Consider the following 27,196-nt stretch of genomic DNA (forward strand, 5'->3'; position numbering starts at 1 on the left):
CGAGTGGCTGGCCCGACACCTAGGACAGGAAAAGCCGAAATCCATGGCCGCCCTCACATCACTCATGACCCGCTTCTGTGCGGGAGAGGATAGCTGGCTAGCTCGCAGTAACAACCTCAGCAAAAATCCTGGCAGTCCGGACAGCAAGGACCGCAGTGGCAGGTCGCGTCGCAACAAAATCAAACGCCGCGTTAACGGCGATAACACTGAGGATACGGCAGTCAACGCCGGATTCAGAGGCTCTAAACCCGGTCAGCGTAAGAAGCCATTCAAAAGAACCACTCCGGGTCCTTCCAATTTGGACCGAATAATCGACCGCTCTTGCCAGATACATGGCACCCCCGAAAAGCCAGCTAACCACACCAACAGGGATTGTTGGTGAGGGAGTGCTAGACTAGGGGGTGTCCGGATAGCCGGACTATCATCGTCGGCCAGACTCCAAGACTATGAAGATACAAGATTGAAGACTTCGTCCCGTGTCCGGATGGGACTTTCCTTGGCGTGGCAGGAAAGCTTGGGGATACGGATATGTAGATCTCCTACCATTGTAACCGACTCTGTGTAACCCTAGCCCTCTCAGGTGTCCATATAAACCGGAGGGTTTTAGTCCATAGGACGAACAACCATTACAACAATCATACCATAGGCTAGCTTCTAGGGTTTAGCCTCCTTGATCTCGTGGTAGATCCACTCTTGTACTACCCATATCATCAATATCAATCAAGCAGGAGTAGGGTTTTACCTCGATCAAGAGGGCCCGAACCTGGGTAAAAACACCGTGTCCCTTGTCTCCTATTACCATACGCCTAGGCGCACAGTTCGGGACCCCCTACCCGAGATCCGCCGATTTTGACACCGACATTGGTGCTTTCATTGAGAGTTCCTCTGTGCCGTCACCGATAGGCTTGATGGCTTCTTCGATCAACAACAACACCGTCCAGGGTGAGAATTTCCTCCCCGGACAGATCTTCATGTTCGACGGCTTTGCACTGCGGGCCAATTCAGTTGGCCATCTGGAGCAGATCGAAAGTTACGCCCCTGGCCATCAGGTCAAATTTGGAAGCCTAAACTTCACGGCTGATATCCGCGGAGACTTGATATTCGATGGGTTCGAGCCACAGCCGAGCGTGCCGCACTGTCACGATGGGCATGACTTAACTCTGCCGCCGGACAGTACCCTGGAGGCCGCACACGAGTCCGCTCTGACCCATAGTTCGGAGCCGACCGCGCAGATCGAGGACAGGTGGCTGGACACCGCCTCGGGAGCTGCAACTTCTACGGCGATGGAGCCGAATACTGACCTTGTCCCTTGCAAAGCTCATGACTCCGAAGTGCCGGACTCCTTGCCAGACTCCGGACCTCCGGCGCCCCTACCAATCGAATCCGATTGGGCGCCGATCATGGAGTTCACCGTTGCGGACATCTTTCAGCACTCACCCTTTGTCGACATTCTGAATTCGCTAAAGTATCTCTCATTATCAGGAGAGCCCTGGCCGGACTATGGTCAGGACGGTTGGGATGCGGACGATGACGAAATTCGAAGCCCACCCACCACCCACTTTGTAGCCACTGTCGACGATCTAACCGACATGCTAGACTACGACTCCGAAGACATCGACGGTATGGACGATGATGCCGGAGACGATCAAGAACCAGCGCCTACGGGGCACTGGAAGACCACCTCGTCATACGACATATACATGGTGGACACCCCGAAGGATTGGGACGGCGAAGAAATAGCGGAGGCAGATTCCTCTAAGAAATAGCCCAAGCGCCGACATCAGCGGCGCCGCTCTAAATCCCGCCACAGCAAGAACGGAGATTCCGGCACCGGAGATAACAACACCCCAGAGAGTGCCGAAGACAACCCCCTCCAGCAAGATTCAGCACAGGAGGACGAAGAAGCCGGCCCGCAGGAGAGAGCGGCAGACGAGGAGGATGAAAATTACATGCCTCCCTCCGGAGATGAGGCAAGCCTCAACGACGACGAATTTGTCGTGCCCGAGGATCCCGTCGAACAAGAGCGTTTTAAACGCAGGCTTATGGCCACGGCAAACAGCCTAAAGAAAAAGCAGCAACAGCTTCAAGCTGATCAAGACCTGCTGGCCAACAGATGGACCGAGGTCCTCGCGGCCGAAGAGTATGAACTCGAACGCCCCTCCAAAAGCTACCCAAAATGCAAGTTGCTCCCCCGATTAGAGGAGGAAGCATACAAACCTTCATCACCAGCGCACAATACGGTAGACCGACCACCTCGTGGCCGCGACAGAGAGACATCAAGGCCCTCTGCCAGAACCGTACCCCGGCACCACTCGAAAAGCGCGAAGCCACGAGGGAATGCGCCTGACTTGCGGGATATATTGGAGGATAAGGCAAGACAATCAAGATCTATCTACGGATCACGCGGGTGCCCCACGACCCACGATGACTACCGTCGCGGAGGATACAGCAACTCCGGCTGGGCTGAACACAGTAGACAACACTCTCTTGAGCTACGTCGAGATATTGCTCAATATAGAGGCGCCGCACACCCACTATGCTTCACAGATGAAGTAATGGATCATCAAATCCCAGAAGGGTTTAAACCCGTGAACATTGAGTCCTACGATGGCACAACAGACCCCGCGGTTTGGATCGAAGATTATCTCCTTCATATCCATATGGCCCGCGTTGACAATCTCCACGCCATGAAGTATCTCCCACTCAAGCTTAAAGGACCAGCCCGGCATTGGCTTAACAGCTTGCCAGCAAAGTCAATTGGGTGTTGGGAGGACCTGGAAGCCGCATTTCTTGATAACTTCCAGGGCACATATGTGCGACCACCAGACGCCGATGACCTAAGACATATAATTCAGCAGCCAGACGAATCAGCCAGACAGTTCTGGACACGGTTCTTAACAAAGAAAAATCAAATCGTCGACTGTCCGGATGCAGAGGCCCTCGTAGCCTTCAAACATAACATCCGCGACGAGTGGCTGGCCCGGCACCTAGGACAGGAAAAGCCGAAATCCATGGCAGCCCTCACATCACTCATGACCCGCTTCTGTGCGGGAGAGGACAGCTGGCTAGCTCGTAGTAACAACCTCAGCAAACATTCTGGTAGTCCGGACAGCAAGGCCCGCAGTGGCAGGTCGCGTCGCAACAAAAACAAACGCCGCGTTAACGGCGATAACACTGAAGATACGACAGTCAATGTCGGATTCAGAGGCTCTAAACCCGGTCAGCGGAAGAAGCCATTCAAAAGAACCACTCCAGGTCCGTCCAATTTGGACCGAATACTCGACCGCTCTTGCCAGATACATGGCACCCCTGAAAAGCCAGCTAACCACACCAACAGGGATTGTTGGGTATTCAAGCAGGCAGGCAAGTTAATTGCCGAAAACAATGACAAGGGGTTGCACAGCGATGACGAGGAGGAGACTTGGCCGCCGAACAGTAGAGGACAGAAGGGTTTCCCCCCACAAGTGCGGACGGTAAACATGATATACGCAACCCACATACCCAAGAGGGAGCGGAAGCGTGCACTTAGGGACGTATATGCGATGGAGCCTGTCGCCCCGAAGTTCAATCCATGGTCCTCTTGCCCGATCACCTTCGATCGAAGGGACCACCCCACCAGTATCCGCCATGGAGGATTCACGGCATTGGTTTTAGACCCAATCGTCAATGGATTTCACCTCACTAGAGTCCTGATGGACGGCGGCAGCAGCCTGAACCTGCTTTATCAGGATACAGTGCGCAAGATGGGCATAGACCCCTCAAGGATTAAACCTACAAAGACGACCTTCAAAGGCGTCATACCAGGTGTCCAGGCCAATTGTACAGGCTCGGTCACACTAGAAGTGGTCTTCGGATCCCCGGATAATTTCGGAAGCGAGGAGTTAGTCTTTGATATAGTCCAATTCCACAGCGGCTATCACGCCCTGCTCGGACGAACCGCGTTTGCAAAGTTCAACGCGGTGCCGCATTATGAATACCTCAAGCTCAAGATGCCTGGCCCTCGTGGAGTCATCACGGTCAACGGAAACACTGAACGCTCCCTCCGAACGGAGGAACACACAGCGGCTCTCGCGGCAGAAGTACAGAGCAGCCTCTTAAGGCAATTTTCGAGTCCGGCCGTTAAACGACCGGACATGGCCAAACGCGCCCGGAGTAACATACGTCAAGACCACCTAGCACGTTCCGAGCACGCGTAGCAAGGCGGCCCCAACCCCAGCCCTTGCATGATTACAAGACTAGCCCTCTGCATACATCATTACGCTCTGGAGATACCTTGGGCATAGGGGGAGGGGCACGACCACGACAGGCCCAGAGTGTGGCTCAACCACACCAGGGGCTCCCAAGTGTGTCGCTATTTTTCTTTTCATTTTTTATTTTTATCCACAGGACTCCGTTCACCAGAGACCCTGTCCGGCGGTGAACCCACCGAACTCACGATGCAACATCCAGGGAAGGACAAAGGCTACAACGAATACTCAGGTGGTCTCCATAACGAGCATTAAATATGTTTAAATACACCATTCCGCAGCCTACCCCTGGAGAGGGACATTTCTAATAGTCCAAACCCTTGCCTAACGCACTATTTGTATCGTTCTGCACCCATGGCAGAATTACTTGAATAAACAATGCATCACTTTTCGCTTATAATTGCATTCCTTTTTCATGTATATATATGTTCATTTATGACATCTTGCATCCGTACACTTTGGTATGGCCGAATACACCAGGGGCTTATGTTCCCCGCATTATGGTGTGAGAAGTCCGAACACTTTCACAAGTGCGGCACCCCAAACTTATAGCATTATATGCATTGGCTCTGAATAATGTCTTGGGTCAATAGTTGGGTTTGCCCGGCTCCCATGTTTTGGTACCTTACGTTCCGTTCTATCGGCTAAGGTAGCACTGGGAGAACCACTGCGATTGCGCCCCGGTTGAGCTGGGCGAGCGCCTCAGTGGAGAAAGCTAAAACTGACTGTCATGATAAGGCGAGAGCTGGTCGCTGTTCGAGAGGTCTTTTCGAGTCCCTAAAGACATATGCCGCTTAGAGCGAAGAACCGGCTGTGTCCGGCCCAGGCGTGGATAGCGCCCCGAATTCGGTCTTCCGAAAACTAGGGGCTTCGCCGAAATTTAAAATTATAGAATTCTATGGCTAAGTGAGAGTGTTCAAGCATTATAAGTCCAGTTGCCTTGTTCGTTGTGTTGAGCGCCTCCCTAGATGGACCCAAAAATGGGAACAAGAGCGCTCAAGTTTATACCGAACACCCCAGCACTCGTGGCTTGGGGGCTGAAGCCGATGACTTGCCATCTCTCTGATTTGATAAACGGCCGCACAGAAGGTAATATTTTAAATTAATAAGCGTTGCTTAGTGCATATGAACAAAGTTTTTAGCGCACAGGATAACAAATTGCGAGTCTACTAAAAAATTACATCTTTGGGGCACTCATCCGCAATCTTGCGGGCACCGTTCAGGACGTTCCTATAGTACATTTCAGGGGTACGATACTCCTTGCCCGCCGGCGGTGGGTCTGTCAGAAGCCTCTCAGCATCCAGCCTACCCTAGTGCACCTTTGCACGGGCAAGGGCCCGATGGGCACCTTCAATGCAGGCGGAGCGCTTGATGACTTCCACCCAAGGGCACGCATCCGCCAGCCGTCGCACGAGGCCGAATTCGTAGCTCCCAGGCATGGCCTCTTCAGGCCACAACCAGACTATGAGGCCCTTCATGGCCTGCTCGGCTACCTTGTGGAGCTCGACCAGCTGCTTCACCTGGTCGCTAAGGTGCACCGGATGTCCGGCCTCAGCATACTGAGACCAGAAGACCTTCTCTGTTGAGCTCCCCTCCTCGGCCCGGCAGAATGCGGCGGCATCGGACACGCTGTGAGGCAGATCTGCAAACGCTCCTAGAGAGCTCTGAATTCGGGTAAGTAACAGGTAATTCACATTCACATGCTTGCTTTGCATGAAAAATGCCTTACCCGCCGCTATTTTCTTCACCGCCTCAATCTCCTGAAGGGCCCTATGGGCCTCGGCCTTAGCGGCTTTGGCACTCTCAAGAGCCGAAGCAAGCTTGGACTCTCGAGTCTTCGAGTCGTGCTCCAAACTCTCATGCTTTTCCATGAGAGCCTAGAGCTCTTGCCTCACCTCCGCCACCTGCGCCTCCTGCTTCTCTCGCTCCGCTCGTTCCGCGGCCGCATTACGTTCGGCCGCAGACACGACCTCCTTCAGGGTTGCCACCTCGTTCGTGGCCCCTGCAGTACCCACGTTATCCTCGTTATTTCTATTGCAACCAAAATCCTTTTCTGTAAGGTACAAATTTAATGCGGTGTTACTCACCTTCTTTGTCCTCGAGCTGCTTCTTGGCAAGGCCGAGCTCGTGCTCGGACCGCTCGAGGTCCTGCTTTATAGCACCGACCTCAGCAGTCAGTGCGGCAGAGGTCAGAAGCGCAGCCTGCAATCCCATATTGACATAATTTTTAAAACTCCTGCGTATATCTTCTTAGATCCTCAGTCCGGCTTTTCTTTCCGAACGCCAAACCGAGCATCAGGGGCTACTGTCTATGCGGTATTACATCACATATTTTAAAACTTCTTACCTCAAAGCCTGTTAGAAGACTGCTGCAGGCTTCGGTTAGCCCGCTCTTGGCGAGCTGAACCTTTTGAATCACCGCACTCATGATAGTGCGGTGTTCTTCCTCGATGGAAGCGCCGTTAAGCGCCTCCAACAAGTTGTCCGGCGCCTCCGGTTGGACGGAGGCTGCCGGTGTCACGGTCTTGCCCTTCTTACGAAGGGGCCGCCTGCCGGACTCCGGAACCACTGCGGGTTCCGGCGCGGAGTCCGGCACGAAGTCCGGGAGGTTGCCTTGCGGCACCTCCGGAGCCTCCTCCTGGCGGGTCCCCTCCTAGGATCCCACCTCGGCGTCCTCAGCATCGCGAGGGGTAGAGGCGGTCGGAATGGAATCTACATCCGACGGAGCCAAGGACCCGCTTGATGAAGCGGGAAGATCATCCTCGGCCGGACTACAGGTAATGTGCGGCATTAGGAGGACACTATGTGGCACAAGAGAAAAATTATAAATCATTCAGGAATCCGGATGCTTACGATCTTGCCGGAGGCTTGGCCCTTGAGGGCCACCCTTCGTCGCCAACATTGGCGTTGGCGGAACTGTCCGGACGGAGGGTCCTTCCCCTCTTGGACCCTTCGGCCTCCCCCACTGGGGAAGCCTTCCTCTTCCTCTCTCCCCCCTCCTGGGAGAGTCCTCCTTCTCCTCCTCGTCTTCAGGGGCGGAGTCCGCCTCGAGGCCATCGGACGATGAGTCCGATACCACCTGGCACCGGGAACTCCTTCGGGTTCCCGTGGCCTTCTTCTTGGCCTTCTTCTCCGGCACCACATAAAGTGTCGGGACCAGCAGCCCCGTTAAATGGGTGTCCCCTGGCTCTTCGGGGAGGGGAGCTGGACAGTTCACCTGTCCGGATATCCTCTGCCAGGCCTGTTAAAGGCATTGGGAATTTTAGATCCCACAATAGAGTCAATCTATGAAAGAAGGAAATGTCCTGTAAAGGATAACAAAGCTTACCTCACCGACCGGGCGCTTGGTGCTGAATCCGCGATCTTTAGTCGCGGACGCGGGGGCTTCTCCGCCCTTGAACAGCACCCTCCAGGCAGCTTCGTACGTTGTGTCGAAGAGCCCGCTCAGGGTCCGGTGCTGCGCCAGATCGAACTCCCACAGGTTGAAGGCCTGTTGTTGGCAGGGGAGAATCCGGGGGACGAGCATGACCTGGATCATGTTGACAAGCTTGAGCTTCTTGTCCACCAAGGTCTGGAGACAGGATTGGAGTCCGATCAGCTCCTCCGAACTGCCCCATAGCAAGCCCTTCTCTTTCCAGGAGGTGAGCTGCATAGGGGAACCAGATCTGAACTCGGGGGCCGCAGCCCATTCACGGTCACGCGGCTCGATGATATAGAACCACCCCGATTGCCACCCTTTGATGGTTTCCACAAAGGCGCCCTCGAGCCAGAGGACATTGGGCATTTTGCCCACCATGGCACCTCCGCACTCCGCTTGGACGCCCTTCACTACCTTCGGCTTGACATTGAAGGTTTTTAGCCACAAGCCGAAGTGGGGCTGGATGCAGAGGAAGGCCTCACACACGACGATAAACGCCGAGATGTTGAGGATGAAGTTTGGCGCCAGATCGTGGAAATCCAGGCCGTAGTAGAACATGATCCCCCGGATGAAGGGATGAAGTGGGAAGCCCAGTCCGCGGAGGAAGTGGGGAAGGAATACGACCCTCTCATGGGGCCTGGGGGTGGGGATGAGCTGCCCCTTGTCGGGCAGCCGGTGCGCGATGTCGCTGGACAGGTATCCGGCGCCGCGCAGCTACTTGATGTGCTCCTCCATAACGATGGAGGTCATCCACTTGCCTCGCTCCGGACTTGGCTGGAGAAGGTTGAGGCGAGATTTGCGAACTTGGGCGCTGGAGCTCGAGTGCGCGGAGATGGATAAGCAAAGGAGGAAGAAGGCGTAGGTAAAAAAGGTGGATCCTTATCCCCTTATATATGGGCGGACGAAGACTATGCGTCCCCACCAGCCTAGTAAAACTCGCTTATCTCCCAAGCGCCACCATCAATGGCGCGGTTGGGTTACCCACGTTCGTATTGATGGGAATCCCGGAATAAGGGGAACACGATCTCTGCTTCAACAAGACGTGCCAAGGAAACCGCTTCGCTAAACGCGCTGAGGTGGTATAATAACGATTTAAGTAAAGGCTTGGTAGTGGAATGACATCATGCCATAAATACGTCAGCAGATTGAACTTGTGTACATATTATTCTCTCTACGGTGGAATGTCGAATTTATTTTGCAGAGCCGGACACTATCCTGGTGTTCACGATCTTCTATGAATTATTCGGAGGAGGAACCCGCCTTGCAATGCCGAACAATATGCGCGCCGGACTCATCGTCATTGAAGCCTGGTTCAGGGGCTACTGAGGGAGTCCTGGACTAGGGGGTGTCCGGATAGCCGGGCTATCATCGTCGGCCGGACTCCAAGACTATGAAGATACAAGATTGAAGACTTTGTCCCGTGTCCGGATGGGACTTTCCTTGGCCTGGAAGGCAAGCTTGGTGATACGGATATGTAGATCTCCTACCATTGTAACCGACTCTGTGTAACCCTAGCCCTCTCCGATGTCTATATAAACCGGAGGGTTTTAGTCCATAGGACGAACAACCATTACAACAATCATACCATAGGCTAGATTCTAGGGTTTAGCCTCCTTGATCTCGTGGTAGATCCACTCTTGTACTACCCATATCATCAATATCAATCAAGCAGGAGTAGGGTTTTACCTCCATCAATAGGGCCCGAACCTGGGTAAAAACACCGTGTCCCTTGTCTCTTGTTACCATCCGCCTAGACGCACAGTTCGGGACCCCCTGCCCGAGATCCGCCGGTTTTGACACCGACAGTTGGGTATTCAAGCAGGCAGGCAAGTTAATTGCCGAAAACAATGACAAGGGGCTGCACAGCGATGACGAGGAGGAGACTTTGCCGCCGAACAGTAGAGGACAAAAGGGTTTCCCCCCACAAGTGCAGACGGTAAACATGATATATGCAACCCACATACCCAAGAGGGAGCGGAAGTGTGCACTTAGAGACGTATATGCGATGGAGCCTGTCTCCCCGAAGTTCAATCCATGGTCCTCTTGCCCGATCACCTTCGATCGAAGGGACCACCCCACCAGTATCCGCCATGGCGGATTCGCCGCATTGGTTTTAGACCCAATTGTCGATGGATTTCACCTCACGAGAGTCCTGATGGACGGCGGCAGCAGCCTGAACCTGCTTTATCAGGATACAGTGCGCAAGATGGGCATAGACCCCTCAAGGATTAAACCTACAAAGACGACCTTCAAAGGCGTCATACCAGGTGTTGAGGCCAATTGTACAGGCTCAGTTACACTAGAAGTGGTCTTCGGATCCCCGGATAATTTCCGAAGCGAGGAGTTAATCTTCGACATAGTCCCGTTCCGCAGTGGCTATCACGCTCTGCTCGGACGAACCGCGTTTGCAAAGTTCAATGCAGTGCCGCATTATGCATACCTTAAGCTCAAGATGCCAGGCCCTCGTGGAGTCATCACGGTCAACGGAAACACTGAACGCTCCCTCCGAACAGAGGAACACACAGCGGCTCTCGCGGCAGAAGTACAGAGCAGCCTCTTAAGGCAATTTTCCAATCCAGCCGTTAAACGACCGGACATGGCCAAACGCGCCCGGAGTAACATACGTCAAGACCACCTGGCACGTTCCGAGCATGCGTAGCAATGCGGCCCCAACCCCAGCCATTGCAGGATTGCAAGACTAGCCCTCCACGTACATCATTACGCTCTGGAGATACCTTGGGCACAGGGGGAGGGGCACGGCCACGACAGGCCCAGAGTGCAGCTCAACCACACCAGGGACTCCCAAGTGTGTTGCTCTTTTTCTTTTCGTTTTTTATTTTATCCACAGGAATCCGTCCACCAGAGACCCTGTCCGGCGGTGAATCCACCGAACTCACGATGCAATAGCCAGGGAAGGACAAAGGCTACGACGAATACTCAGGTGGTCTCCATAACGAGCATTAAATATGTTTAAATACACCACTCCGCAGCCTACCCCTGGAGGAGGACATTTCTAATAGTCCGAACCCTTGCCTACCGCACTATGTGTATCATTCTGCACCCATGGCAGAATTACTTGAATAAACAATGCATCACTTTTCGCTTATAATTGCATTCCTTTTTCATTTATATATACGTTCATTTACGACATCTTGCATCCGTACAAATTGGTATGGCCGAATACACCAGGGGCTTATGTTCCCCGCATTATGGTGTCGTAAGTCCGAACACTTTCACAAGTGCGGCACCCCGAACTTATAGCACTATATGCATCGGCTCCGAATCATGTCTTGGGTCAATAGTTGGGTTTGCCCGGCTCCCATGTTTTGGTACCTTATGTTCCGTTCTATCGGCTAAGGTAGCACTGGGAGAACCACTGCGATTGCGCCCCGGTTGAGCTGGGCGAGCGCCTCAATGGAGAAAGCTAAAACTGACCGTCATGATAAGGCGAGAGCTGGTCGCTGTTCGAGAGGTCTTTTCGAGTCCCTAAAGACTTATGCCACTTAGAGCGAGGAACCGGCTGTGCCCGGCCTAGGCGTGGATAGTGCCCCGAATTCGGTCTTCCGAACACTAGGGGCTTCACCGAAATTTAAAATTATACAATTCTATGGCTAAGTGAGAGTGTTCAAGCATTATAAGTCCGGTTGCCTTGTTCGTTGTGTTGAGCGCCTCCCTAGATGGACCCAAAAATGGGAACAAGAGCGCTTAATTTTATCCCGAACACCCCAGCACTCGTGGCTTGGGGGCTGAAGCCGACGACTTGCCATCTTTCAGATTTGATAAACGGCCGCAGAGAAGGTAATATTTTAAATTAATAAGCGTTGCTTAGCGCATATGAACAAACTTTCCAGCGCACAGGATAACACATTGCGAGTCTACTCAAATATTACATCTTTGGGGCGCTCATCTGCAATCTTGCGGGCACCCTTCAGGATGTTCTTATAATACATTTCGGGGGTACGATACTCCTTGCCCGCCGGCGGCGGGTCTGTCAGAAGCCTCTCAGCATCCAGCCTGCCCCAGTGCACCTTTGCACGGGCAAGGGCCCGACGGGCACCTTCAATGCAGGCGGAGCGCTTGATGACTTCCACCCAAGGGCACGCATCCACCAGCCGCCGCACGAGGCCGAAGTAGCTCCCAAGCATGGCCTCTTCAGACCACAGCCGAACTATGAGGCCCTTCATGGCCTGCTCGGCTACCTTGTGGAGCTCGACCAGCTGCTTCAGCTGGTCGCTAAGGGGCACCGGATGTCCGGCCTCAGCATACTGAGACCAGAAGACCTTCTCCGTTGAGCTCCCCTCCTCGGCCCGGTATAATGCGGCAGCATCGGACACGCTGCAAGGCAGATCTGCAAACGCTCATGGAGAGCTCCGAATTTGGGTAAGTAACAGGTAATTCACATTCACATGCTTGCTTTGCATGAAAAATGCCTTACCCGCTGCTAGTTTCTTCACTGCCTCAATCTCCTGAAGGGCCCTATGGGCCTCGGCCTTAGCGGCTTTGGCACTCTCAAGAGCCGAGGCGAGCTCGGACTCTCGAGTCTTCGAGTCGCGCTCCAAACTCTCATTCTTTTCCATGAGAGCTTGGAGCTCTTGCCGCACCTCCGCCACCCGCCCCTCCTGCTTCTCTCGCTCCGCTCGTTCCGCGGCCGCATTAGTTCGGCCGCGGACACGGCCTCCTTCAGGGTTGCCACCTCGTTCGTGGCCCATGCAGTACCCACGTTATCCTTGTTATTTCTATTGCAACCAAAATCCTTTTCTGTAAGGTACAAATTTAATGCGGTGTTACTCACCTTCTTTGTCCTCGAGCTGCTTCTTGGCAAGGCCGAGCTCATGCTCGGACCGCTCGAGGTCCTGCTTTAAAGCACCGACCTCCGCAATTAGTGCAGCAGAGGTCAGCAGTGCAGCCTGCAATCCCATATTGACATAATTTTTGGAACACCTGCGTATATCTTTTTAGATCCTCAGTCCGGCTTTTCTTTCCGAACACCGAACCGAGCATCAGGGGCTACTATCTATGCGGTATTACATTACATATTTAAAAAAAACTTCTTACCTCAAAGCCTGTTAGAAGGCTGCTGCAGGCCTCGGTCAACCCGCTCTTGGCGAGCTGAACCTTCTGAATCACCGCACTCATGATAGTGCGGTGTTCTTCCTCGATGGAAGCGCCATTGCGCGCCTCCAACAAGTTGTCCGGCGCCTCCGGTTGGACGGAGGCTCCCGGTGTCACGGTCTTGCCCTTCTTACGAAGGGGCCACCTGCCGGACTCCGGAACCACTACGGTTTTCGGCACGGAGTCCGGCACGAAGTCCGGGAGGTTGCCTTGTGGCACCTCCGGAGCCTCCCCCTCTTGGCAGGTCCCCTCCTAGGATCCCACCTCGGCGTCCTCAGCATCGCGAGGGGTAGAGACGGTCGGAATGGAATCCACATCCGACGGAGCCAAGGACCCGCTGGATGAAGCGGGAAGATCCTCCTCGGCCGGACTACAGGTAGTGTGCGACATTAGAAGGACACTATGTGACACAAGAGAGAAATTATAAATCATTCAGGAATCTGGATACTTACGATCTTGCCGGAGGCTTGGCCCTTGAGGGCCACTCATCGTCGCCAACGTTGGCGTTGGCGGAGCTGTCCGGAGGAGAGGTCCTTCCCCTCTTGGACCCTTCGGCCTCCCCTATTGGGGAAGCCTTCCTCTTCCTCTCTCCCCCTCCTTGGGAGAGTCCTCTTTCTCCTCCTCGTCTTCAGGGGAGGAGACCGCCTTGGAGCCATCGGACGATGAGTCCGATACCACATGGCGCCGGGAACTCCTTCGGGTTCCCGTGGCCTTCTTCTTGGCCTTCTTCTCCGGCACCACATAAAGTGTCGGGACTAGCAGCAACGTTAAACAGGTGTCGGCTGGCTCTTCGGGGAGGGGAGCCGGACAGTTCACCTGTCCGATTGTCCTCTGCCAGGCCTGTTAAAGGCATTGGGAATTTTAGATCCCATAGTAGAGTCAATCTATGAAAGAAGAAAATGTCCCGTAAAGGATAACAAAGCTTACCTCGCCAGCCAGGCGCTTGGTGCTGAATCCGCGATCTTCAGTCGTGGACGCGGGGGCTTCTCTGCCCTTAAACAGAACCCTCCAGGCAGCTTCGTACGTCGTGTCGAAGAGCCTGCTCAGGGTCCGGTGCTGTGCCGGATCGAACTCCCACAAATTAAAGTCCCGCTGTTGGTAGGGGAGGATCCGGCGGACAAGCATGACCTGGATCACAATGACAAGCTTGAGTTTCTTGTTCACCAGGGTCTGGAGACAGGACTGGAGTCTGGTCAGCTCCTCCGAACTGCCCCATAGCAAGTCCTTCTCTTTCCAGGAGGTGAGCTGCATGGGGGTACCAGCTCTGAACTCGGGGACCGCTGCCCATTTAGGGTCACGCGGCTCGGTGATATAGAACCACCCTGATTGCCACCCTTTGATGGTTTCCACGAAGGCACCCTTGAGCCAGAGGACGTTGGGCATTTTGCCCACCATGGCGCCTCCGCACTCCGCTTGGACGCCCTTCACTACCTCCGGCTTGACATTGAAGGTTTTTAGCCACAAGCCGAAGTGGGGCTAGATGCAGAGGAAGGCCTCACACACGACGATAAACACCGAGATGTTGAGGATGAAGTTTGGCGCCAGGTCGTGGAAGTCCAGGCCGTAGGAGTACATGAGCCCCCGGACGAAGGGATGAAGTGGGAAGCCCAGTCCGCGGAGGAAGTGGGGAGGGAATACGACCCTCTCATGGGGCCTAGGGGTGGGGATGAGCTGCCCCTTGTCGGGCAGCCGGTGCGCGATGTCGCTGGACAGGCATCCGGCGCCGCGCAGTTTTTTGATGTGCCCCTTCGTAACGGAGAAAGCCATCCACTTGCCTCCCGCTCCGGACATGGCTGGAGAAGGTTGAGGCGAGATTTGCGAACTTGGGCGCTGGAGCTTGAGTGCGCGGAGAAGGATAAGCAAAGGAGGAAGAAGGCGTAGGTAAAAAAGGTGGATCCTTATCCCCTTATATATGGGCGGACGAAGACTATGCGTCCCCACCACCCTGGTAAAGCTCGCTTATCTCCCAAGCGCCACCATCAATGGCGCGGTTGGGTTACCCACGTCCGTATTGATGGGAATCCCGGAATAAGGGGAACACGATCTCTGCATCGACAGGACGTGCCAAGGAAACCACTTCGCTAAACGCGCTGAGGTGGTATAATAAAAAATGAAGGGTTGGTGGTGGCGTGACATCATGCCACAAAATACGTCAGCAGATTGAACTTGTGTAGATATTATTCTCTCTACGGTGGAATGTGGAATTTATTTTGCAGAGCCGGACACTATCCTGGTGTTCACAATCTTCTATGAGTTATTCAGAGGAGGAACCCGCCTTGCAATGCCGAACAATATGCGCGCCGGACTCATCGTCATTGAAGCCTGGTTCAGGGGCTACTGAGGGAGTCCTGGATTAGGGGGTGTCCGGATAGCCGGACTATCATCATCGGCCGGACTCCAAGACTATGAAGATACAAGATTGAAGACTTCGTCCCGTGTCCGGATGGGACTTACCTTGGCATGGAAGGCAAGCTTGGCGACACAGATATGTAGATCTCCTACCATTGTAACCGACTCTATGTAACCCTAGCCCCCTCCGGTGTCTATATAAACCGGAGGGTTTTAGTCCATAGGACGGACAACCATTACAACAATCATACCATAGGCTAGCTTCTAGGGTTTTAGCCTCCTTGATCTCGTGGTAGATCCACTCTTGTAATACCCATATCATCAATATCAATCAAGCAGGAGTAGGGTTTTACCTCCATCGAGAGGGCCCGAACCTGGGTAAAAACATCGTGTCCCTTGTCTCCTGTTACCATCCGCCTAGATGCACAGTTTGGGACCCCCTACCCGAGATCCGCCGGTTTTGACACCGACACCGGTGGAAGAAACCCTTGGGTCTGCAACTCTACTAAACAGCTATGGGGAATAGAACACTCTTCCCAATCACCTGGCTTAGAGCTGAGGGAGTGAGAAGAGGAGCTACGGCGACCGGCCATGTTGGAATGGTTTTTTCCGGGTGCACTCTGTTGGATGCTTGCTCAGGGGAAGATGGTGAGGTTTGGATCTGAGGATCCTCATCTCTTCAAATAGACGGTTTGCCTGCAGGGCCGGGGTGGTAAATGTAAAAATGCTCCAGCTCCTCGTATTCACTCGACATGTGGAGATGGCCATTATTGAAGCACAGAAGCCGAGGAGTACAACATTGATGGGAGGCCGAACAGTGTTTGTTACAGCATGTACTTTGCCGTACGGAGATGGAACCCGCCTTGCAATGCCGGAGACAATCTGCGCGCCGGACTCATCGTCATTGAAGCCTGGTTCAGGGGCTACTGAGGGAGTCCTGGATTAGGGGGTATCTGGAAGGCCGGACTATATACCTTGGCCGGACTGTCGAACCGTGAAGATACAAGACTCAAGACTTCATCCCGTGTCCGGATGGGACTCTCCTTTGCGTGGAAGACAAGCTTGGCAATCTGGATATTAGATCTCCTTCTTTGTAACCGACTCTGTGTAAACCCTAGCCCCCTCCGGTGTCTATATAAACTGGAGGGTTTAGTCCATAGAGAACATTCATAATCATCATAGGTTAGCTTCTACGGTTTAGCCTCTACGATCTCGTGGTAGATCAACTCTTGTAATATTTATATCATCAAGATCAATCATCATGAAGTAGGGTTTTACCTCCATCGGGAGGGCCCGAACCTGGGTAAAACATCGTGTCCCTTGCCTCCTATTACCATTAGCCTTAGACGCACAGATTTAGGGATCCACCGGTTTTGACACCGACACCCCCCTCCACCATAGTCCTCCTCGATAATATTGTAGCGGTGTTTAGGTGAAGCCCTGCATCGGTACAACATCATCATCGTCACCATGCCGTCGTGCTGACGGAACTCTCCCTCAAAGCTCGGCTGGATCAGATTTCGAGGGACGTCATCGAGCGGAACGTGTGCAAGAACTCGGAGGTGCCGTGCGTTCGGTACTTGATCGGTCGGATCATGAAGACATACGACTACATCAACCGCGTTGTGCTAACGCTTCCGCTTTTGGTCTACGAGGGTACGTTGACAACACTCTCCCCTCTTGTTGCTATGCATCACCATGATCTTGCGTGTGCGTAGGAAATTTTTGAAATTACTACGTTCCCCGACAGTGGTATCAGAGCCAAGTTTTATGCGTAGATGTTATATGCATGAGTAGAACACAAGTGAGTTGTGGGCGATACAAGTCATACTGCTTACCAGCATGTCATACTTTGGTTCGGCGATATTGTTGGATGAAGCAGCCTGGACCAACATTACGCGTACGCTTATGCGAGACTGGTTCTACTGACGTGCTTTGCACAGAGGTGGCTGGCGGGTGTCAGTTTCTCCAACTTTAGTTGAACAGAGTGTGGCTACGCCCGGTCCTTAAGGAGGTTAAAACAACACTAACTTGATGAACTATCGTTGTGGTTTTGATGCGTAGGTAAGAACGGTTTCTTGCTAAGCCCGTTGCAGCCACGTAAAATTTGCAACAACAAAGTAGAGGAAGTCTAACTTGTTTTTGCAAGGCATGTTGTGATGTGATATGATCACGGCATGATGCTATATTTTATTGTATGAGATGATCATGTTTTGTAACCGAGTTACCGGCAACTGGCAGGAGCCATATGGTTGTCGCTTTATTGTATGCAATGCAATCACCCTGCAATTACTTTACTTTATCACTAAGCGTTAGCGATAGTCATAGAAGCAATAGTTGGCGAGACGACAACGATGCTAGGATGGAGATCAGGGTGTCGCGCCGGTGACGATGGTGATCATGACGGTGCTTCGGAGTTGGAGATCACAAGCACAAGATGATGATCGCCATATCATATCACTTATATTGATTGCATGAGATGTTTATCTTTTATGCATCTTATCTTGGTTTGATTGACGGTAGCATTATAAGATGATCTCTCACTAAATTTCAAGATAAAAGTGTTCTCCCTGAGTATGCACCGTTGCCAAAGTTCGTCGTGCCCAGACACCACGTGATGATCGGGTGTGATAAGCTCTACGTCCATCTACGACGGGTGCAAGCCAGTTTTGCACATGCAGAATACTCTGGTTAAACTTGACGAGCCTAGCATATGTACATATGGCCTCAGAACAACCAGATCGAAAGGTCGAGCGTGAATCATATAGTAGATATGATCAACATAGTGATGTTCACCATTGAAAACTACTCCATTTCAGGTGATGATCGGTTATGGTTTAGTTGATTTGGATCACGTGATCACTTAGATGATTAGAGGATGTCTATCTAAGTGGGAGTTCTTAAGTAATATGACTAATTGAACTTAAATTTATCATGAACTTAGTCCTAGTAGTATTTGGCAAATTATGTTGTAGATCAATAGCTCGCGTTGTTGCTTTCATATGTTTATTTTGATATGTTCCTAGAGAAAACTGCGTTGAAAGATGTTAGTAGCAATGATGCGAATTGGATCCATGATCTGAGGTTTGACCTTGTTGCTGCATAGAAGAACTATGTCCTTGATGCACCGCTAGGTGACGGACCTATTGCAGGAGCAGATGCAGACGTTATGAACGTTTGGCTAGCTCAATATGATGACTACTTGATAGTTTAGTGCACCATGCTTAACGACTTAGAATCGGGACTTCAAAGACGTTTTGAACGTCATGGGCCATATGAGATGTTCCAGGAGTTGAAGTTAATATTTCAAGCAAATACCCGAGTTGTGAGATATGAAGTCTCCAACAAGTTCTATAGCTAAAAGATGGAAGAGAATTTCTCAACTAGTGAGCATGTGCTCAGATTGTCTGGGTACTACACTCGCTTGAATCAAGTGGGAGTTAATCTTCCAGATAAGATAGTGATTGACAGAGTTCTCTAGTCACCATCAACAACTTAGTAGAACTTTGTGATGAACTATAGTATGCAAAGGATGATGAAAACGATTCCCGAGCTCTTCGCGATGTTGAAATCAACGAAGGTAGAAATCAAGAAACAACATCAAGTGTTGATGAATGACAAGACCACTAGTTTCAAGAAAAGGGCAAAGGGAAAGAAAGGGAACTTCAAGTAGAATGACAAGCAAGTTGTCAATCCCGCGAAGAAGCGCAAAGCTGGACCAAATCCTGAAACTGTACACTTCAAAGGAAATGGTCACTGGAAACAGAAATGCCCTGAATATTTGGTGGATAAGAAGGATGGCAAAGTGAACAAGGGTATATTTGATATACAGGTTATTGATGTGTGACTTACTAGTGTTTATAGTAGCCCCTGAGTATTTGATACTTGTTCGGTTGCTAAGATTAGTAACTCGAAACAGGAGTTACATAATAAACAGAGACTAGTTGAGGGGAAGTGACGATGAGTGTTGGAAGTAGTTCCAAGATTGATATGATCATCATCACACACTCCCTATACTTTCGGGATTAGTGGTAAACCTAAATAAATGTTATTTAGCATTTGCGTTGAGCACGAATATGATTTGATCATGTTTATTGCAATATGGTTATTCATTTAAAGTCAGAGAATAATTGTTGTTCTATTTACATGAATAAAACCTTCAATTGTCATACACCCAATGAAAATAGTATGTTGGATCTCAATCGTAGTGATACACATATTCATAATATTGATGCCCAAAGATGCAAAGTTAATAATGATAGTGCAACTTATTTATGGCACTGCCGTTTGGGTCATATCGGTGTAAAGCACATGAAGAAACTCCATAAAGATGGATTTTCAGAATCACTTGGGTATGAATCATTTGATGCTTGCGAACCATGCCTTTTGGGCAAGATGACTAAAACTCCGTTCTCTAGAACAATGGAACAAGCTACTGACATGTTGGAAATAATACATACTGATGTATGCAGACCAATGAGTATTAAGGCTCGTGGCGGGTATCGTTATTTTCTGACCTTCATAGATGATTTGAGAAGATATGGGTATATCTACTTGATGAAACATAAGTCTGAAATAGTTGAAAGGTTCAAAGAATTTCAGAGTGAAGTGGAAAATCAACGTAACAAGAAAATAAAGTTTCTGCGATCTGATCATGGAGATGAATATTTGAGTTACGAGTTTGGTCTTCAGTTAAAATAATGTGGAATAGTTTCACAAACTCATGCCACCTAGAACACCATAGCGTAACGGTGTGTCCGAACGTCATAACCGCACTTTATTTGATATGGTGCGATCAATGATGTCTCTTACCAATTTACCAATATTGTTTTGTGGTTATGCATTAGAGATAGCTGCATTCACGTTAAATAGGGCACCATCTAAATCCATTAAGACGACACCGTATGAACTATGGTTTATCAATAAACCTAAGATGTCGTTTCTTAAAGTTTGGAGTTGCAATGCTTATGTGAAAAAGTTTCAACCTGATAAGCTTGAACCCAAATCGTAGAAATGTGTCTTCATAGGATACCCAAAGGAAACTGTTGGGTACACCTTCTATCACAGATCCGAAGGCAAGACTTCGTTGCCAAGAATGGATCCTTTCTAGAGAAGAAGTTTCTCTCGAAAGAAGTGAGTGGGAGAAAAGTAGAACTTGATGAGGTAGTAGTACCTTCTCCCGAATTGGAAAATAGTTCATCACTGAAATCAGTTCCAGTGTGTCGGCGTTCTGGGAATGGGGGTACCCAGACTTGCCTGCCTGCAACCTGCGGCGTGGCTTAGGGAGTGGCCCAGTATGGCCCATCTTCATCAACACATGCTCAAGACCCTCGCGAGGGGCCAAGCCTCGTGGGGCGGACAACAGGAGGCTTCCTCGAGCACAACCTCTTTAGGCTGGCTCGCGAGGAGGCGAAGAGATCAAGGCGGGGTACCTCACGAGGTGCCCATGACCCAAGCCATGACGACCGAGGCCAGGCGGGTGCCAGGCAGGCGCCGGCCTGCACAGAGTCCTTGTTTCCTCTTTGGTGCGAAGGGGGCAAGCGCAGGTGAGTGTATCAAGCAAAGGCAACCATTTCGGTGCAACAAGACCAAGACCAGCAGGACGGCAGGACGGGGGTCATCATGGAGCCCAAGCTTGTCGTGGGAGAGCTGATCCACGGACACCTATGGGGCTGGCGGACCGGGCCCCTTTCGGTTCGGCGGGGGGCGGAGATCGCGCGAAGAGCGGATCGAGGCGGAGCACACGAGCGGTTTACCAAGCTTCGGAGCTCTCCGGAGAGATAATACTCCTACTGTTGCATGTCTGATTTGTATTGTGTTCTTGCTCGGGAGCGCTAAATGCTACAGTACACACTAGCTGCTAACGAGACCGAGCGTGAGTGTTTTCTGCCTTCGAACCCCCCTCTACGTTGCGCATGGGCCTCCTTTTATATGCTCAAGGGGTCACCGATAGGTGGCAACGTAGACAAGGGCAAAAATGGAAAAGAGTTGCGGTTGGTACAACTACTTGTATAGTGTATCATACCTAACCCTGACGGCAGGGGACAAAGGCATTAAATGCCCGTCTGCGTCGCCCAAACAGTGCAAAAAAGGGACCGTCAGGGGCGCCACCGCTTGCCACGATGGCAATCTTGTCAGCATCGCTCGCCACCTCGCACCGCTGGCTGCACAGCCTCTTGCCACGCGCACCTGGAAAGGTCCTAGGGTGACACGTTGGTGGATGTGCTGGAGCACGGGTACAGAGTGGTAGTTTGCCGTGGCAAGCGCCTTGCCGCGGTTGTTGGCTTGTCGCGTCTGGAAGCTTGTCGCTCACCGGGCCTTGCCGGGACGCATGGCGCGTCGCGGCAAGTTCCTTGAGATGCCTCGGTTGGCCTTCCCGGCAAGCTCCTCTTGCCGGGGTCTTGTCTCCTTGGCTTGAACACTTTGTTCTTGAATGGCTCCAAAGGAACCACGGAGGACCTTGGCGGTCACCCGGCAAGCCCTTGCCGCGGGGTGCTGCGACTGCCCGTGCACAAGTTCGGGATACTAGGGTACCCCTACTCTAGTACACCGACAGGAGCCCCCGGGCCTGGGCCACACACGGTGCCGAGCGCTGTTGGGCCAGGCCCAAAACAGGGCACGGGCACGCGTGGCCTGGGTTACGTCGTATCTTACTCCGTATCCACCGCGCCCTCCCCTAACGGCACGCGTTGAATGCGGCGTCGTGGGAGAGATCGTGGGTGGTTTCTTTATTCGAAAAGGCGGAACGTCCGCCCCCTCCCTCTTTATAAGCAGGGGGAACAGGGGCAGTTCGCCCATCTCGCCAGTTGCTATTTCCAATCTCAGAAATCTCTGCCGCTCCCTCCCTTCTTCTCAAAGCTGAAAGAGAGCAGCGCTCCGCCCCTCATCGCCACCAGCACCACCAACGCCGTCGATCTCCCCCACCGCATCCGCCATGGCTCCGAAGGCCGGCAAGGGGAAGGGCGTGAAGACGACCGAGGCGCAGTGGCTTGCGGCGCTGCGAAGGGAGCGGACAACCTTCCCCCCCAGCTCTCCGCGAAGGAGCTGAGGGAGTACTACTACCTCTTCTGGTCGACGGAGACGCGAGCGCATCCGCGCACGAAGGTACTCTCCGCCGCTGCTTCAGAACGGGCTCCAAATGGATATCCCTTCTTCGCGCTGTTCTTCTACTGCGGGCTCTGCCCGCCTTCCTCTGAATTCTTCTGCGACATTATGAACACCTACGGGTTCCACGTCCTTGACTTCACCCCCAATGCCGTTCTGACCATGGCAGTTTTCGCACATCTCTGCGAAAACTTTGTCGGAGTCCATCCAAATGTAGCCCTCTTTCGCCACTTCTTTATGCCCCGAGTTGAGAGAGGAGAGCCTTTATCCAGCGGAATCGCCTGGATCTCGAGAGCTGGCAAGAAGTAAGCTTATCTGGAGGGAGAGCTCGACGGCAAGTGGGAGGAATGGAGAGCGGAATGGTGCTGGATTGTCGAGGAGAACCCGCAGCCGTTTACCGCCCAGCGCCAAGCCCCAGTAGTGCGCGACAACGATTGGAGCAGCGTGGCACCGGAAGACGATGCTGAAGATTGCCGTCACCCGGATCCTACGCCTCAGGCTTGCCGGGCTCACTGTAGGCGCCATTGGCGCAGATTTCCTTCGCCGCCGCATCGCCCCCCTGCAGGAGAGGAGGAGACCCGCCTGGGAGTTCGGGGGTGCGGCGGACATCATGAGGCTGCGCCCGGGCCTCAACTTCAACTTCACCGTCCTGGAACTGGACGCGATGCTCAAGGAACTGTTCAAGCACGACCCTCAACATCCCGAATGGTTCAGGTTGCCGAAGGGTGTCGTTCCGCTGTGCAACAACTCCTCGCTCGACCGCATCCGTGCAATGATGCCGCTGTGCGATTCGCATGGAATTGTCCCAACTTGGCAAGAGCCTGCAGACGACGTCGTGCAGGAGTTTTTTGACGGCTTGGTAGAAGTGCTGGTCCGCTCCGATGAGCAGAAAAGCCTCACCAGCGACACCACCGATGCGGAGATGCAGCGCATCTCCACTAGGGCGGAAGAGGCGGCGGCAGCCGCTGCCACGGGCGAGTTTGGATTCACCGTGGAGGAGGCAGAGGCAGCGGAGGCGGCAAGCCTTGCCGAGTGAGAGGAGTTTGCCGGCGAGGGAGAGCTTGCCGAGCCTGAAGCCGAGTCGAGCGAGCCTGCCGAGGGTGCGAGCGGCTCGTCAAAGACCAGCTCCTCTTCCTCCTCGTCTTCAGACAGCCCGCCGCCAGCAGAGCCCCCAGCTCCACCAAGAAGGCGTCTCCGCAAGGTTGGGGACGTGGCGGGGCGGCGGACGAGTCAACAGCAGCCACGCCGCGCGACACGCTCCACCGAGGCAAGCACTGTTGCCGCGGGAGCACCTCACGCCGATGCGGCAACTGGAGCGGGGTCGTCCCGGACCACCGCCACTGCCCCCGTCAAGCGGCTAAGGGAACCTACTCCTCCGCCTCGTCGCGCCGAAGGTGGGCCGGACTTCGACCTCTCCGCGCTCAGCTCCGACGAGGAGAAGAAGAGTAAGATTCTTTGTTGTACTTGTAGTTCTTCAATTCTTGCTGTTTTGTCTTGTATCTGATTTTCTTTACTCCGAACTCATTCTTTTTCAGGACTCTGGCCCAGAGAGCGGCGAAGAGAGCCAAGGTCCCGGTGATTGTCATCGAGGACGAACCCACCGCGACAGCAGGGGGTGCGCTCGAGACCACCTTGCCGGACCCGGCAATCATTCCCCAAAGCAGCCCCCAGCGCAGCCCCCAGCGTAAGTATATGGTTTACTTCCCGCTATTAGGCGCGCATGGGTGCTCTTTCTTTGCTGACATCTGATTATTGGTTTGTGTAGGAGCAGAGCAGCCTCACCAGGAGCGCTCGGAAGCCGCCCCCGACAGGCCATCTGCTTCGACTACACCGCCAAGGGAGGTTTCCCCGACAAGGGAGCGTTCTCCGGCAAGGGACAGCACCAGCGACCCCCCGGTGGTGGAGCCCATGACTGTAGAACCCAGCACAGGTAATCCTCTTGCTTGAAAACTTCCCTTGGGTTCTTCTTCTTCTGATTTTCTTTTTGGATATTTGCTTGACTCTTCTCCCTCTTCCGGCCGTCAGATCCCCCCGGCACGGAGATGATGGAGACCGAGGTCGCCGGCGAGGAGAACGCGCGCGCCAACACTGATGACGCCACCGCCACCGAAGAAGAAGACGGCGCTGATGATCCCGCCGGCGAAGAGGCCGCCAAAGCTGCCGCTGCAGGAGCTGGCGAGGGGTCTGGCGATCATACTGACGACCCCGAAGCCGCAGGAGCGCAAGGCGCTACGCCGACCGCCGATCCCTCCGCCGCTGCCGCAGCGCCAGGCTCCGAAGAGCCCCATCCCGGCGCCTATTTGAAGGCCGACGATGGCATCTTCATCAAGCTCCCCTGGGCGTCAAGCTCTAGGGCGCTGGTCGAAGGAGAAACCTTGGATGGACAGGTGCTCGCCTCCGCTGGGCTGACGTTGGTTGATGCGTGGAGCAGCAGCAGCGGCGAGTCTGAGGAGGAGCAGCTGCTACGGAAGCTGGTGTCGCTCTACCGCGCTCGGCAGGCCAAGGTGGAATCCCGAGAAGCGCTTGTCGCGAAGGCGGGAGTGGACGTCGAGAAGCGGGCGGAGGAACTCCGGGATCGCAACCAGGAAGCTCTCCGGACCCTGGCAGAGAAGCGGGCACAACTCATCGAGGAGCGGAAAGCCTTCCTCCTCGAGAAGGCTGAAGCTGAAGAGCAACAGCGGCTTGCCGCCGAGGAGCTGTTTGCGTGGGAGGGTGAGTTGGCGCAGCGGAAGGTCAATCTTGACAGCCATGAGGAGGAGCTTGCTGCGCGCGAGCAAACATTTGGCAGGGCTCTCAAGGAAGCAGAGGATGCTGCCGCAGCTGCCAAGGCCGCCAAGAAGGAGCTGGAGATGAAGGTGGCGCAGCTGGAAGCCGATCTCAAGGCGAGGGGTGAAGAGCTTGCCGCGCTCAAGTGCGAGCGCGAGAAGGACGCCTACACCCTTGGCGAACTGCAGGGTAGTCTCGCCAAGAAGGGCAAGGAGCTTAACGCCGCCAAGGACTCTAATGCAGATCTTGAGTTGAAGCTGGCTACTTTGACCAAGACGTTGGACGGCGCCAGGGAGCAGGAGGTGGCCTTGAGGAAGCAGATCAAGGCCGACGAGGCGCTGCTGGCGAGTGCTGCGACCGCCCAGAACACCTTTAGGGAGAATGTGGAGCACTGGACGGAGGGTCTCGTGGATGTTGCCGTAGCCATCGACGGGGAGCTGGTGCAGCTGGGGATGGAGGATTTCGGGTATTCCTCCAATGAGAACCTCCAACCCAGTGCCAAGCTCAGCTTGTTCTTCAAAGGCGTGGGGACGGCCCTCCAGCGACTCCGATAGAGGATCCCAAAGCAGCTGGCCGACGAGTCGCGCCAGATCTGCGCGGGAGTTCTTGAAAAGGTGTTGGTGAAGGTGGCCTTCCGCAACCCAGGCCTCAACCTCACCAACGTCCTCAAGACCCTGCCGCCGGATGCTGATCTGGAAGCGCTCAAGGCCCTTGTCGCACCCATTGTGGACAAGGTGAACGAGGTCAAGAGGGTTGAGGGCGACCGCGTAGATTAGGCCGCCCGTTTTCTCTTTTTCTTGTCGCTGCTGGTCATGTTATGAAAACACTTTGTCAGAGCTTGCGACAAGCTATCTTGTAATATAACTCTATTTTGGGTATCGATTGCTATGTTATTTCCTTTACTTGATTCCTTCCTTTGTATGTTTTTGCCCTACGCTTTTAGGGAACTTGCCGGTGCAGGCACCCTAGCCGCGAGCATTGAGTGCGGGACGTCAGCAGCCTGCTAGCGGTGCCGCTACCGACAAGAAACCTTGTCGCAACTAGTCGCAGCTCACTTAAGTTGTTGAGCGGACTCGAAACAAAGTAAGGGCGGAACTAGCTACGAGTTGGTTCCTCCGCGCACAGGTTTTCCATACAAAGCACGGTCGTTCGAGGAAGATAACTTTAAAAATTTTAAAACTGATTGCTCAAACTTTGGCAACTTAGCTTTTCTGTCGTTTGCGTCCCGGTAAGGCGAAACTTTCTTGAACGACGCCCGGTCCACACCATTATCTTCTCCTTTCCCCCCGGCAAACTTGTGGGCGTGGGAACCTTCCTTTCTTTGAGAAAGAGAAAGAAGAGAAAATAAAGATATGGAGCCTTAAGGCTCGTTATTGCTTACCGGGGGTAGGTACTGCACAAAGTGTCAGATAACACATGCAAAAAATAGAAAGCATGAAATTGACAAGATGTGCGGAGCACATGAGCTTTACTTATGCATGGGGTCTACGCCCGGCTTTGTACAAAGGATTACATGCAACAGCGGCAAGACTTGTACAAAAGGTGGTTTCCGGAACAGGTTCCGGCAACCGCGCCCTACGGGTAAAACTTACGAAGATGCTCAATGTTCCACGAGTTGCTCACCAGAGTGCCATCTTCGGTCTCAAGGCGGAAAACGCCGGGCCTAGTGACTCGTTTCACCCGGTAAGGGCCTTCCCACTTTGGCGTCAACTTGTTGGAATTCTTGGCGGACTGAACGCGCCGAAGAACAAGGTCGCCTTCCTCGAGACTTCTGGCATTAACTTTGCGGCTATGGTAGCGGCGCAAAGCTTGCTGGTATCGAGCAGCTCGTACAGCAGCCTGAAGACGGTCTTCCTCAAGGAGCAGCGCATCATCTTGTCGCAGCTGCTCTTGCTCAAGCTCATCATAAGCGAGCACTCGAGGCGACCCGTATACGAGTTCCGTGGGGAGAACTGCCTCTGCTCCATAGACTAGAGCGAAAGGTGTCTGGCCAGTGGCTCGATTTGGCGTCGTCCTGATCGACCAAAGAACCACCGACAGCTCCTCAATCCAGTTCTTTCCGCACTTGCGCAGCCTGTCGAAAGTCCTGGTCTTGAGCCCGCGCAGCACTTCAGCATTTGCCCTCTCCGCTTGACCGTTGCTTCTCGGATGAGCAACAGAAGCGAAGCAGACCTTGGCGCCAAGATCTTGGACGTACTGC

The sequence above is a fragment of the Triticum aestivum genome, chromosome 6B (assembly GCF_018294505.1).
Source record: "Triticum aestivum cultivar Chinese Spring chromosome 6B, IWGSC CS RefSeq v2.1, whole genome shotgun sequence".
Taxonomy (NCBI): domain Eukaryota; kingdom Viridiplantae; phylum Streptophyta; class Magnoliopsida; order Poales; family Poaceae; genus Triticum; species Triticum aestivum.